The 15,151-nt window shown below is 55.0% G+C and overlaps 1 protein-coding gene across 3 annotated transcripts in view; it reads left to right on the top strand.

Annotated features, from left to right (window-relative positions):
* The window catches only part of UNC5B (unc-5 netrin receptor B), an 88,137-nt gene that overhangs the window by 50,060 nt on the left and 22,926 nt on the right, over window positions 1-15,151 (top strand). The window lies entirely within an intron of this gene.

Here is a 15,151-nt window from a genome sequence, read left to right on the forward strand (position 1 = left end):
AGAAATACCGGAGGAAGAGCCAGGGCCCCGGTATAGCTGGGAGGGTGCAGTCAGGGCCGGGCTCCCCGAGGAGGTGACCTTCAAGGTGAGACCTGAGGACGGAGGGATTCAGCCAGGTGAGGGGGGTGGGGGAAGGGCAGGTGTCTCCACTGGAGGCCAGGAGAAAGGGAGGCCTGCAGTCTGGGGTCTCACAGTCTGAGGTGTCCCCATGCTGGGTGGAAGCTTAGACAGCGGTGGGAATTCTCCTGCACCTGGTGCCAGGAGCACTGGGCTGTGCTTAGGTCGGTCACACCCTCTCTGCGCCTTGGCTTCCCCATCTGTCCACAGAGGGCCCCTTCAGGCCACAAGCCCTCCTTCTCTGCCCCCACCCCTGACGAGGTGAGGAGGGTGAGCAGCAAGTCCTGTTGCAGTGCCGCATTTTGAGATGCCCTGACTATGAAGCCAGGGGCCCTGTAGCCAGGGCGGGGGAAGGGGCCTGAGAGCTCCAGGCTGTCCCCATGAGTTATTAAGAGTCACCCGGAAGCAGACACAAAGGGAATTGTCCTTAGCTGGAGTCAGCCCCTAGCCCCCCGGCCGAGAACAATCGGGGAGGAAAACCTAGGCCATTTGTCTATCTCACAGTGCGGCAGTGACGGCAGCTGGGAAAATGCCGAGTATTTCTCAGCTAAAATTAGCCACCTACTGAACCTTTACCTCAAGGGCGCCCTGAAGCCTCCATTGTTTTGAACTGGGGATCCCGGTGGGGGGGATGGGGGCAGGGAGTCTCAGGAGAAACAAGTGACCGTCCCCTCTCCCAGAACCTGGACCAGCCAATGCCAAGCCAACCCTCGCACCTCGAGGGTGCCCAATAAGGAGGAGCAAGCAGGGGATAGATGGACAGACACAGAGGGCAGGGGTCTGGCCGCCCAAGGTCACTGAGTGTGGGTGGCTGACCCAGCCTCTGGTTCTGTACTGGAGACATTCTCCCTTCACAGGTGACACTGACAGAGCCCTGGGCTAAGCTTAGGGGTTTAGAAGGAAGCACAGGAAACATAAGTAAGAAAATAACTCTTCATCCTTTCCGGAGGAAGCAGCCAGAGTGGGCTTCGCTCTTTGCTCGTGGTAGACAGTTTCTACCACTGGAGTCCCAAACCCGGCTCAGAATCTTCCCTCTGCTGCTCAGCAACTGTGTGACTTGGGCCAGTTACTTATCCCCTGAGCGACTGTAGGTAAACAGTGGAGGTGGATAGACATTGTTGGAAAGGTAATACAGATGAATTAGATAGTAACAATGGTAGTAATTTTAAAAAAACTAATGCAGCTTATACTCAATAAGCCCTTTTGATGTGCCAGGCACTGCTCTAAGCAACTTGTGTGTTTAGTGTGTTTCCTAGAAATATTATTACTCCCGTTTTGCAGATAAAGGAAACTGAGGCCCAGAGAGGCTAAGTAATGTGCAAGAACACAGGTGCAGGTGATGGGTATCATGATCTTGATTACCACACACCGGGGCCTGATTCAAGCTAAAGCAAGCGGCACCAATGCTGCCATGTAATTCCTCTAGTTCCTCTTGAAAGGTCTCCAGCTGAATCATAGAAGTGCTCAAGGAAAGGAGCTGACCTGCATTAAGCACCATTATGTGTGCTAAGTGTTTTATATTTCTGTTGGGAGGCATGGGCGAGCAGCGGACCAGCGGCAGCACCTGGGAACTTGTTAGACGTGTACGTTCTCAAGCCCCGCCACAGACCTGCTAAGTGGAAACTTCTGGGTGGAGGCGGAGGTTTTACTGAGCCTCCAGCTAATCCTGGGACGTGCTGCAGTTTCAGAACCACGGGTATAGAGGTTAATGAGTATGGCCTTCGAGTCAGGGAGATTCAGATTGAAGTGCTGACAACCCTGTTCTGTGACCTTAGGCAAGTTACTTAACCTCTCTGTTTCTCAGTTTCCTTACCTGCAAATTGGGGATCAGAAGAATACCTGTCCCGAAGGTTGTTGGGAGGATTCAGGTAGGTGACGTACTCCTAGTGATCTGCGCAGCGCCTGGGAGTGGGTTGGCCTATAAACAGTAGCTGTGGTTGGCTAAAGGGAAAGATGGGCCTTTTTGGCCAGGGAAGCTCACAAATCCCAGCTGGAGTGCAGCTCCCCATCCAGTGCAACCAAGTAGGACTGAGGGCCCAGTTAGGAAAGGTAACCCCTCTCTCCCAGGCTGAGGAGTTGGGCACGGCTGAGATGGACGTCTCCTCCCCACCTGGCTGGTTCCTGTCTTTTTGCCTTCAGTGTCAACCAAAAAGACACATGAACTATGTGAGGCTGTTGCCTCCCCCACCCTTGCTCAGGGAAAGAGCAAAGGCATCGCCAGGGAAACCAGATTTGAGAATTATAGTCTGGAGACAGGGCAATCCCCAGCCCCTGGGCTCGTGGGGCAGGGAGCCCTCGACTGCATGCAGGTGGCCTTGCAGTTTCCAGGAGTGGGTCCTGGCTCTGGTCCTTGTCACCTGTGTGTTTTTGATGATTCCTTGGAGGCCTCTGGGGAGGTGTGTGCTGCTCTCCATGCCTTTCTCCCCAAGGGGAAGCTCCTGAGGCAAGGCAGAGTGCAGAGCTGACAGCCCCACCTCCCTTACCCAGCCTCTGGGAGCCCCAGGTTCCTGGCAAGAACCTCTCCCCAACTGTCCCCAGGTCCCCCGAGATATCCACATGCTTTAGTGTCACGTCACACTTTGACACCTCCGGCCCCAACTCTGTGAGGTGGCCTACAGAGATGTTGTGCCCATTTTATGGATCAACAAGCTTGAGGCCCCAGGAAGTAAGTTGGTGGCCAGCCCAGGACTATTCTGGTGTTTTCTTTCCACAGAACCACGCCTCCATCCTTTCTCTTTTCCTCTCTCAGACTTCCTTATCCACCTTGAGACATCCCTGGAAGACAGTGACAAGTTGAGTGCCTGTTATGTCCAGGCTCAGAGACATGGGACCAGTCCCCTGAAGTGGCACAGTGGCAGAGCTGGGGTTGACCCAGGTCCTACTTACTTCTGAGCTGTGCTCTTATTCATGCTTTTTTTTCTGGCTCTTTCCTCCCCTCTGCCCTCACTGGGGCCCAGTCACCATCCCCCCAAGAGAAGAGCCCTTTCGTGGTGCACACGGCCGTGACCTCACACCCTTCTGGCTCTGAAGGCCGAGGTGAGCAGACCTAGCCCTGAGCCAAGGAGGACCAGCGATTACATCAGCAGGTGCAAACAAGCAGTCAGGGGCCGGGCCCGGCGTCCCATGGGGCTGGGGGTGGAGCTCCATCCGCCCCACTCAAGTCTGTTTCATTCCCTTCTTCCAGCTTGCATCAGCCTTTTGCAGCTCCATGTTATCACAGAGTGGGCTGGGCAGCAGCTGGAAAGCCGGGGCAGGGTGGGAGATGGGGAGTGGGGCACCTGGCCGGGACCTCAAACCCAGAGGGAGACCCTGGAGCTGTTAGTCAAGATGTCAGCCAGCGCTCCTGCCAGCCCAGCGAAAGTACGCCTACTGTTTCTCACTGCGCAAAGCAATAATAAAAATTAGCAAATGCACAGGGCAGCCCAGCTGGCAAAACAGTTTCACACTTCTGACCTTGATGTTCCCAACAACCCTGGAGGGTGAAGCAAATCAAAGTGGCCCCATTTCCCAGAAGGGAAGATTGAGGTCCAGGGGGAAGTGGCTTACCTAAGGTCACCTCATGGGCCAGTGGCAGCACCAATGTGCTTCAGCCTAAGAAATACGAGGGATTTTAGGAGCCTGAAGAATGAGAAATCCCTACAGTCGTCAAGGCAGAAGTAGTCAAAGCCTACTTCCTGGAGGAGGTGCACTGACTCCTTGATGGAGAAGGAGGGAGCTACAGACAAAGCTGTAGATTTATTTCTGCACCGATGGTGGCTCAGCAGGCAGAAGGACCACCACATGGCTGTGGGGCTAGGCTGGAAGCAGACTGAGCATGAGTCTGGGAGTCAGGCTGTCTGGGTCCTTAACCTTGAATCTTTGTTGTGAGCTTCTTGTTGGTGGAACTGAAGCTTGGTTGTTGCTCTCCAGATCCTGCTATAGGCATGATCAAGGGGAAGCACTCAGAAAACGTTTGATGAATGAATGAAGGAATGGGGGTGAATCCCTGCCCTGTTTCCCTCAAGGTGCACCTGCGCGGCCACCTAGGCCTTCCCCTGGGCCAGTGCCACCTGTCTCCCCACATCTCCACCCCTGACAGCTCAGCTGCTCACCCAAGCTCAGGGCAAGGGTCTTCCCCACTGTTGGAACCAGAGAGAGGCAAGGGCAAGAGCGTTGGGCTGAGTGCCCGGATGCCCACATTCCAGTCCTAGCTTTGCTTCCAACCCTCTGTGTGACCTGAGACCAGTTACTCCCTACCTCTGGTCCACAGGGTATTCCTGGGAGCCTAGTCTGCAAGGTCTGCCTTCCCTGGGGCCCATGGAGCCTTAGGGCTGGTGCCGGCCTTGTGGAAGACGCAGAGCTGAGTGTGGAGGAAGGCCAGAGACGGATGTCACCTTCTTCCCTTGCCTCCAGGGCCCCAAACAGGAACCCAAGTGGGTTCCAGGTTCAGAAAAGTACAAGAGACCCCCACAGAGCCCCTCTCACCCCCCGCCACTCCAGGTGCTCTCAGATTTCTCTTTCTCTGTCCTTCCTGCTGTGACTCTCCACCTCTCTGTTCACCTCTCCCAGTTTGTCCCATGGCCCATTTCATAGGTTGACAAAGGCCAGAGTCCGGGCACCCCTCTTCCTCTCTCCCTGTTGTGATTCTCTTTATGCCAATGTGATGCCAAGATACCAGGGGTGCTGCAGCCACTGACCGGCTGTTTGCACTGGAACAAGGCATTGCTCCTCTCTGGCTTCAGGATCCCCCTCTGGAAGTGAAGGGCTTGGACTTAGTTCTAAGGGCCCCACAGCCCAGGGTCTGAGCCACCTCCTGGTGCCTGCCAGGGGGCCCACACCAGCGCTGCAGTGGGGTCTGGCCAGGTGTGATGACGGTGCTGACGGCAGCTCGCAACGATTGCACAGGTTTTCCACTTTGCAGTGTGTTGGCAGCCAGCTCCCCTTTGCGAGGAGGGGTGGCTCAACCCTAGAGCATGACGCTGGGAAGGCAGGGGAAGTTTATGCCTCCGGGCGCTCTAAGAACAGCCCTGACCCTGAACTTTCCAGGGCGGCCTGGGAACACCTCACCTGGAAGGGCAGCGGGGACGTAACCCGTCAGGCAGCCCCTGGGCCAGAGGCTGTACCCATGGGCATTTTGACTTTTCTGGGAGACAGGGATAGGACACTGGCATCTTTCTGCCCTGCGCCCAAATGTGCAAAGAGATCCTGATGTCATTGCCTAGCGGCTCCCACACCAGCTCTGCACCCTGCGGCTCCTCCAACAACCCGGAATGCTGTGCAGGAGCAGTCAGCCCAGCTGGCGTGTGCCCCTGTGACGTGTGTGACTGTGAGAGAGGGAGAGGGAGATGCCTGGTGCACACTCTGTGGTTTAAAAGTCCTCAGTTAACAACCTTGAAAGAAAGCACAGGATACACAGACTGTGTCTGGCAAGAGCCAGTAAGTAACAAAATATGTGCACATCTAAAAAATGTCAAGACCAATGTCCAGTGTTAATTCTGGTCACCTGGGGGTGGGAATGGGTGATTTTTATCGTCATCCTCATTTTTTCCTAAATTGTAATCAAAAGAGGTCAAGAAAAAATGTAGTTTCACTAGAAAGAAAAGGAGGATTTTAAAAATAAAGTCCTCACTCCCCCTGGAGTCTAGAGGCCAGTTTCTTTTACTCGCTCTGCTGCTCAGGTGCTTTGTGATCTAAGGCTAGCCCACCCCTTCTCTGGTCTCCATCCTAGAGGACAGTAATTAGATGGACCCTGAGGTTCCATCAGTTGGTGGCATCCTACAGGATGGGGTTTCCAAAGCGACTGGTTCCCATGGCCCAGGTCAGCCCAACCTATGCCCACCTCCTCTGGCTGCTCCCTCCCACCCCCACCTGCCACCCCAGGTGTTTCCAGAGAGGCTGGGCGGCACAGATGGAGAAAGTCTTGTGTCCTCAGTGGGCCCAGCTAAACGAGCAAACAGGATTTCCAGGCTCTCAAGGAGCTTGCCTTCCAGAGAGTAGACCTGTCCAGACAGACATCAAACAATCAGGTACATGGAGATGGTAATTCCAGAGAGAGATGAACACTGTCAAGAAAAGCAAACAGGGCCTCCCTGGTGGCGCAGTGGTTGAGAGTCCGCCTGCCGATGCAGGGGATACGGGTTCGTGCCCCGGTCTGGGAGGATCCCATATGCCGCGGAGCGGCTGGGCCCGTGAGCCATGGCCGCTGAGCCTGCGCGTCCGGAGCCTGCGCGTCCGGAGCCTGTGCTCCGCAACGGGAGAGGCCACAGCAGTGAGAGGCCCGCATACTGCAAAAAGAAAAAAAAAAAAAAAAAAGAAAAGCAAACAAACCAGGACAATGTGAAGATAGCATCAAGGATGGTGAATTTACGCTGGGTGGTCAGGGAGGGCCTCGCGGGGGAGGTGGCACTGGTATTTGAGCTGAGATCTCAGTGACAGAGAGTCAGCCCAGGAATATCAGGAGACGGGCGGGGAGGGGTGTATTTCAGAAGGAGAGAGCAGCGAAGGCCCTGGTGTGAGAATAAACCAGGCATGTACAAGGGCAGGAAACACACCTGGGTGGCCTGGAGCCTCTGAAGTCTGGGGGTTCGGTGGTGGCTCGGACTTCATTCCAGTTGCAAATGGAAGCCATTGGAGGGTGTGAGCAAGGGAGTGATTTTTTGTATTTTACAAGATCACCCCAGCTGTTTTGAGCAGAGTGCATTTGAGGGGGCAAGAGGGGAAGAAGGGAGCACAGTGAGGGGGTTCTGGGCCAGGCGCCGTGGGCTTGGAGACGGTAGGAGGTGGTGGGCAGTCGTGGAGTTTGAAGCACATCTTGAAGGTTTACCTGGCAGCATCCGGGTTCGTCAGCATCATGGGTTGGATGCAGGGGAGGGAAAGGGGGGTCTCCCCATGTGGGGACCTAAGCTATTGGGTGTTTGGTGGAGTCTGATATTGCAACTCAAGCTCACCCCATCCCAACTCTGGATGGGGGAGAGATGACCAAATAAAACAGCAGGTGTCCCACAGGCCAGAGTCACTGCCATTGCCTTAAAGTTGACATCAGCAGCCCTAAGAAAGGAGCCACTGTCCCAGCCTGGTTGGGGCTCTCTGGGTGTCCAGGGGGCTTGGTTGTGGATTGTGACCTTGAGCAGGGCTTAGGTGGGTCTGCTGGTGTGAGCATGTGTGTCTGAGTGTGACGTCTTAGGGGCTGCACCAGGCTACCAGCGGGCCCTTCCCAGGCTAGGAAGAATCTCTGTTTGGCTGGGGCATCCCGTACAAGTCCAAGACTTGTCAGGCCCACAGAGGAAGGGGGGCCAAGTGCTGGGGTCAGGAAGCTGAGACCCTCTTCCCCTTCAGCAATCTAGCGAACTCTGGAGAGACTTCATTTGTTCATCTGCAAAATGGGCAAAACAATAGCTGCCGCCTGCTGGTCCCTCAGGAGCATCGTGGGCCAGAGGAGGCCTTGTGCTTTGATGGGAAGAGATTTGTTTCTTGGTAGCTGAGAGCCTGAGCATGTCTTTTCACTTCTTTGAGCCCCAGGTTCCTCATCTGTGAAGTGGAATGCCTACTTCACAGGATTTTTATATTGTCAATGATGTTTATTATCACATTGTGTGCTGGATAAATGGTTATTATCTGGAGGGTGATGGATGAGAGGGTTTTGCGTTCCTTGTCTAAGAGAAGAAGAGGAAGCAGAATGCCCCCTCCTCAGGGCCCAGACCTCCAGGCACAGTGAATAGGACTTGGAAGGGGAACTAAAAATTGGCCCTAGAGGGACCGAGGCCCAGGCCGAGGGAACCCAGTGGCCAGAGGAAGGGTCTGAAGGGAGGGTCTGGGCCCGTGGGAATACAGCTTCCCCAAGTACTGCTGAGAGTCTACAGATAGACCAATAACCCAGGAGCTGTAGTGTCCTCTCTCAGTTTTGTAAGCAGTGTGGCCCCTAGACAATGGGGCCCAGGCTCTGCACCTGCCCTGGGGCCTTGTCCCCAGCCTCGCATCAGATCCTTCACTTGTTCCAAATCCTTCCAGGGGAAAGATTTCTCAGCGTCAGCCAGACACCCCTTCAGGATGCAGGCTCCTGCCCAAGCTGGCCATCTTGGTGAGGCTGCTTCCTGTGGCCAGCAGAGGAAGTGACATCATGGGCATGGGCAGGTCTGCAGAGGGTATGGGAAAAGGGCTGTGCAAGGGGCCTCCTTTGTTAGGAAGGAGGCCCCCCAAGCCCACCAACCCCCATTTGTCATCAGTAACGGCCATTGTAACCACCTCTGAGGGGGCCCCAGCCTGAACTCCACAGCCGCCAGAAGCCAGGGCCAGATGGAAGAAGGGCTTTGTGTCCAGGGAGGGGTCCTTCCATGTGGGGTTTGTGTGTTTTTAAAACATAATAATAAGCGGGGGCTCCTCTCCCCGCTCTCACCCCACTCCCCACTGAGCACATCCACCTCACGGTGAATGGAAGAGATTTTCCATGCAGTGGGAGGTCAAGTCTGGCGAGAATTAGCCGGTGTCCAGGGGCTAGACTGTGATTGCGGATGATAAATGTGCCCAGCGTGGGGCGTTTCTCTCTCCCTCACCTCCCGCCTGCCCCCCATCCTCCCCTCCCAGGCCTGCTCCTCAGTGTGGGCACCGCCTCGCACCAGCCAGCCCTGCTCAGCTACAGATGCCCACCCCCTGCAGTTGAGCCCAGGGTGGGGGGTGTCCCAGGCCTGGCCTTGTCACCCACCTGGGGACAGAAACCAAGGGGCAGGGGTATCGAGGCCTTCTCTACTAAACTACTGCAGCCTCTGAGGTCTCTGCCCTAGTGGCCGGGGGTGGACCTGGCTGAGATGGATGGTAGTGAGTTTCCATCCCAGGCATGGGAAAATACAGAGCCCAAGCTTTTACCCATAGCCGTGCCATGCTGTGCTGTCTCCCGCCTCAGCCGTGAACCAGAAATGGGGCTCTGGTCCAGCTTGGCTGTTAGTTTGCTGTGTGATGTTGCATTGGTCACTTCCCCTCTCTGAGCTGGTAGAACAGGGCTCCAGGTGCCTCTGCACTCGACTTGCTGTGCTTCTGGCCTACAGGGGCTCAGGTGTCTATAGGCCGAGGAGGCTGCCCAGTGTGGGGTTTCAGGATTCCCCACACACGGCCTAGCCGGTGAAGCTTTCCTGCCTGGTGCCTCTCCCTGGGGCATGGGCTCTACCCAGTTAACAGGGCACATTTGCATCTGTTTTCTCAGCTGACCTTCACAACAACACCTCAAAATTGACAGGGCAGTACCTATTAGCCCCTTTTTCATAGATGGGGAAACTGAGGCCCTCTCAAGGTCTCAGTGGCAGAGTGAGGGTTTGAATTTGAACTGGTCTGCTGGCTCTCAGGCCAGCCCATTCCACCATGCGCCAGTCCAGTCTGGACCCCAGGCTCAGGGTCACCATAAGGGAAGCACAACCCCTCTGGCCTCCCCTAGCAACCAGTGACAGTCTCCTATCCAGGTATGTCTGAGCGCTGTAGTTTTAGTCTCCCCCTCCTCTCAGGGGTAGTTCTGGGAAATATGGTTTCTTTACCTTTGTCCTGAACCCACTTCCTTCATCTCCAAGGCCCCTGGCTTCTGCTTATTCTAGTGGCTTAGATTCTGGTACGTCTTAAATAAGCCCGTGACCTTGACTTCCACCCCATCAGGACATCCCACCTGCCAGGTGTGTCTCCACACTAGGCACTGCCCAGGCCCAGCCCCTGGGAAGGAGCGTGCGGCCTGGCACGGGTCCTGCTGTCGGGTGGCGACCAGGCTCAGACTCCTCGCTCTGTCTTGCAAGCTCCACTCCCGTCCTAGGGGACGGGTACCCTGTCCTGGACCCCATGGGGGACACCAAGAACCATGTGGTGTGCTCCCTGCTTTCTAGAAGCAGCCACCCACAACTGCCAAGGAGCCTTCGAGCTGCCAGAAGCAGGGAGGCGCCACCAGACCCCCACCCTGGTCACCTCCCCTCCCTACATTTTAAGCGGATTGTGAGCAACACGGAACTTGCCCGTGAGGAAGCCAGGTGGTGAGGAGATGCCAAACGGTGTCTTGTGAATATCTGAGAGAAAGGCTAGACAGTCAGGGCGGGCAGGCCGCAACCTTCAGAGGCTGGGACGCTGTCATGGGGAAGAGGAAACACACCGTTTTGTGTAACCTCAGAGGCTGAAATTATAGCGATGACTGGCGCCTCCGACAGCAAATTTCAGCAGAAAGTAAGGAAAGCTTTTCTGTTAGATCTATCTAAAGGAGAGCCTGGCTGAGAAAGGCAGTGGTGAGCTCCCTATCCCTGGAGGTATGTGAGTCAAGGTTGGATACGGAGTTGATGGGCAGGGGGATGTCGTACGAGATGGCCCTTGCAGTTACCTTTATCCCTGTGATTCAGTACATCCAAGTGAGCCCCGCTGACAAGACACCCCATACAGGCAGGAATAGGTAAATGAGAAGCGAGGGTTTGAATGGTGCCCACCAGAGAGACTCCAGTGGTCATTTTCATCCGAGGCTGGGGTGGGTGGACTGCGGCATGGTTGGCAGAGCCCAACAGCAAATAGTTCCTCCTCCGCCCTCCCAGCCTCCCCCCAACGCTGTGCCTTAGGATCCCAGTAGGTGCTGGGTCTTTGCACCAGGAATAACACTGGCAAGAAAGGTGACCCCACTTTAAGCAAATTCGCTTTGTGCAGAAAAACTTTACCCAACAGCGCCCTGTCCTACATTAAGAGATTCCCCATCAGGCATCTTCAAATCTCAAAGTGTGAGAACCATAGTGGGGCTCAAGAGATTGACTCTGCCACTTCCCGATTTGACAGATGGAGGCCCCGAGGCCTGAGAGGAAGGCCACACAGCAGTGCCTGTCCCAAGCTGGGGTGAAAACCCAGGGCTCCTGACTTCAGTGGTTCTTTTCCTATGTTTGACCATCCTTGGTTACATCTGTGCAGGGATGCGTTCTCTTTCATACCTTCATTTTGGATTAGTTAGGCCATTCGTGTATGCAGCTGTAAAGGCAGGTTGCACTTTGCACCTATAGGTTCAAATGAATTCTGCTATTGGAAAACCACACTTTATGTGGGCCATTTTCCCATCAGGGGGAAATTCATATCTGGCCTGGCAGTGGCAAAGACTCCTCCTCCTAGGGGACCTCTTCCTAGGTGTTTTATTCTCCTCTGTGAAGATGGGGCAGTGGGGAGAGCAGTAGTGAAGCCAGGGAGACAGGTGACCGAGGGATACGGCCCCAAGCCTGGCTTCCTCCCGCTGATCAGGTGACCTCAGGCAAGTCCCTTGATGCCCCATGTCTTCATCTGTAACATGGGAAGATAATGCTCACCTTGGGGGTTGTGAGGAGTAAATTAGATGAACTATTTGAAGCATCTGGCAAATAGTGGACATAAATGCCAATTCCCAGTTCACAAGTCAGATTCAGGTGTCTACCTATCTGGATGTGCTCCCCAGCTCTGCTACATGCTAGCGTTATAGCCCTGTATCAGCACTTAAAGTCTCTTGGTCTCAGTTTCCTCATCTGTAGTATGGGGTTAATAATAGTACCTAACTTATAGAGATGTGGTTCCCAAACTGTGTGCCCAGGCACCCTAGGATGCTACAGGGGGTGCTGTGGGATATTTTTAATCTCCATGGAAACACAGCAGTACTGGACAGCTGCCAGATACCGCAACAACTACTAGCTCAAGATAGCTTACAATTTCAGCGTCACACACACTTCTTTCCTTGAGATGGCACCATACCTTTGCAAAGCTGGGAATTTGGCATTTGGGAGTACTCTGAGACAAACTGAGCGTAGCAATGTCCACTATGATTCCAAGACATCCCCATTGTAAGTCACTGTGGCTATATAGGAATGGAATACAAATATTACCTTTCTTTCAATTTACGTGAGTTATTTTTTCTAATGGATACTAAGTTGTTAGGATATACACACACACACACCCACACACATAAGCTGGTTGGGTCTAACTACTTAATAAACAAAACCACTAGGAATTTCTTTTGGCCTTGGGGTAAAATTACTGGGTAAAAATTACCAAGACATTAAAGACCAAAAAAGTTTGGGAACCTCTGTTCAAGGATTGCCGCAGGGCTCAGTGAGTTAATATAAAATAACCCTCTGAAGGCCTCTGGCAGAGGGAGCACCCAGGAACCCCCAACTTCATGATTCTTCCTCCTCCAAGCTGGAGAGGGAAGGCTCAGGTGGCCCCCCTCCAGGACACCTGAAGAACCTTCCTCAGCCACTAAGGCCCAAGCCAGGGCCAAGGAGGAGGGGACATGTCCACCGGTCAGGACAGGGGCCCAACTCAGTCACTACCCAGGCCCTGGCAGCACCTCCCACACACCTTTAATTTGTGTTCACTGAGCACCTACTGTGTGCTGGCCAGCACATAGTCCATGGTGGTCCCTGTGGGGAGGAATCTCAGGTCGGCTCTTGCTGTTGCTTCCTTGTTTCCTGCAGGACGTCTGGGGGATGGGGATGTGGGCAAGCGGGCAGTGGCTGCATAGAGAGCCACCCAGCACTGCCCTGAATGACAGGGAGGCAGTGATGAGGACTCCCAGCCGTCCTCCTGCCAAGACCAGGGATGAGTCTTCGTGCCAGGGCTGAGAGGAGGGGTGGGGTGGCAGGGTGGGGCACGGGGCCGCCAAGACTCGGGCCTGCTGCCCTAATGGATGTCTATTGTTGACTTTCCTCAGTCGAGTCTCCGCCTGCTTTGTAAATGAGCCACATTAGGGTTATAAAACAAAGTCATAAATGCAGCCCGCAGTGCCACAGAGAGCCAAGGCGGCCGTCACCTGGAGGCTGTGTGGTTAGAAGGTAGGGCAAGCCTGTAGCTGCATCCGTGGGTTCCCATATACCTGCGCTCATGGCCACCATCCCCAGAGGGGGGTCCAGTCCCCCCATTTCACAGATGAGGTGCCTGAGGCCAGTCATGACTTGTTCACACCCTGGGGTGTCTGAGTCTGAAGCCTGAGCCCTGCCCTACACTCCTCAGGCCTGAGACTGAAGCAGGGATGCTGGTGGTGGGAGGTGGGCCTGGAGTCCTCTTGGCTCCACCCTGCTCTCCCTAGAACTGCCTGCCTGGCGGGAGGGCCACAGTGAGCAGCTCTCAGGCCACCGGGAGACCCATGTCCAACTCCCTGGGCACTGTGTCATCTCGCCATCAACTGCCCACATTCCCAGACCCTAGGGGCTGCCAGTTTACCTGCAGAGAAGTTGTCTCCCTATCTGGCAGAGGAAAGCAGGTGTTTGGGAGCCCTGGCCTGGCCTCGGGAATCCTCGGTGCTGTTCTTAGTTTAGATGCCCACTAACCAAGTGACCTTGCATCAGTTTGATGGACTTCAATTTCCCCAGTTTTGAAACACGAAAAACAGTCCCGGCCTTGCTGGCCCTTTGATGAGAGAGCCCCCATAATTGCAGAGACCTGGCCAGTGTCAGGGTCTATTAGGAATCTCAGGTATGGGGACACCCACAGTGTTATGGAGCTGATCCAAAGATAGGCAGTGTGGAGCCCTGGGCAACACTGAAGTCTGGTTTCTTGGGTTCAAACCTTGGTTCTGCCTCTTGCCAGCTGTGTGACCTTGGGCTAGTTGCTTAACTGCTCTGAGCCTCAGCTTCCCCATCAGTAAACTGGGGACCAATATAATATACCTTACAAAGTTCTTGCAAGAATTAGGTAAGTTAACTATGTAAATGGAAACATAGCAGTTAATTCCAGGGAAGCATTAGTTGCTATTTTGATGCAGCAATTTGTACCTAGGCTCGTCCTAGGTACTCATGCATGTTTATCTCATATGATCCTCAAAAGATCCCAGAGAGAGGAAGAGTGCTCACTTCCCTGCCCTCTTCAGAGACAAAGTAACGAGGTCGGAGTTAAGGGCTCTCCATGGGTCACAGGGAACATGCTGGATTCATCCTCTTTCTTGCTGGCTTCCCCTTCGGTCCCCCAGGTCACGCACACATACCCCACCCACAGCCCAGAGCTTGGAGCCAGTGACAACCCATGCATTTTCTCAGAGCCTCCGTCTTAGCAGAAGCTGTGATCCACAAGGAGATGATACTGATAAAGCATGTTAGGCACGTTTTGTTCATTCTACTCTTGAAGAACCATGTGTCCCTTTGGCCCCTCTGCCCAAAGGGGGGCTCCCGAGGGCAGAGCGCGTCTCACCCGTGGCCTCCTGGGGCCCCAGCTCCACTTGATGGACTGGAGCTCTGAGACAGTGACAGGACTGCGGCAGGCTGCCGAGGGGCTGAGCAGACACATGCACCCCTGCAGCTTAATTCGTTGTTTCCTCGGGAGCAGTTAGCAGAGGAGGACAAGCCCCCTGCCGCTTGTCCCCAGCCACCTGATTGTTTGGGGCTTGGCATTGGAAAGTCAATTTTCCTACATGGATTGTAAACCAGTAGCCTGGCCCAGCCTGGTTCCCTCCCTCCCCATACTGGTGGTGGCCAGGCCCCTCTCCCTTCCTGTTTGTCTCACCTCCTGAGGTGCTGTTCTTTCCAGGGAGCCGGGCGGGGCCAGGGTTTCCATCTGGCCCCTTTGCAGGAGGAGATGGCCGCCTGCACAGCCTCACTGCCTTCCCAGCCTCCCGAGGCCTCCATAAGGACGAGGGTGTGGATTTGGCTGAAGTGGGAAAGGCTAAGGGGGTGGATCAGAGCCACAGACCAGAGGAAGGGAGGGTCTGGGGGGAGGCTACAGGGAAGGTGGTCTCCCCTGCATGCTGCTGCCTGCCGTGGGCTTCCTGGAGGAGGCAGCACTCTGGGAACAAGCACCAGGGAGCCCAGGCCTGGTGCTGCCACCCCACCTCAGCCCACCCTTGCCCCTGTGGGCCCTGACTTGTCTCCCTGCTTCCATCAGCCTGGCTGGCTGGGGCTGCACAGGGCAGCTGTGGCTTCGGGGCAGAGCCGGCCTGGTTTGAGCTCCAGCCTCAGGCCCATTTCCAGCTCTTCACATACTGTGGTATCACCGTGGGAAACTGGAGGGAGGCCGGGGAGGGCCGATGAGGAGGGCTGGACTCTGACAGGTCACCTCACCTCCCTGGGCCACCCTGACTCCTCCATCTGTAAAAAAGGAGAATCACACAGCA

The sequence above is a fragment of the Mesoplodon mirus genome (assembly GCF_964341445.2).
Source record: "Mesoplodon mirus genome assembly, chromosome: 2".
NCBI lineage: Eukaryota > Metazoa > Chordata > Mammalia > Artiodactyla > Ziphiidae > Mesoplodon > Mesoplodon mirus.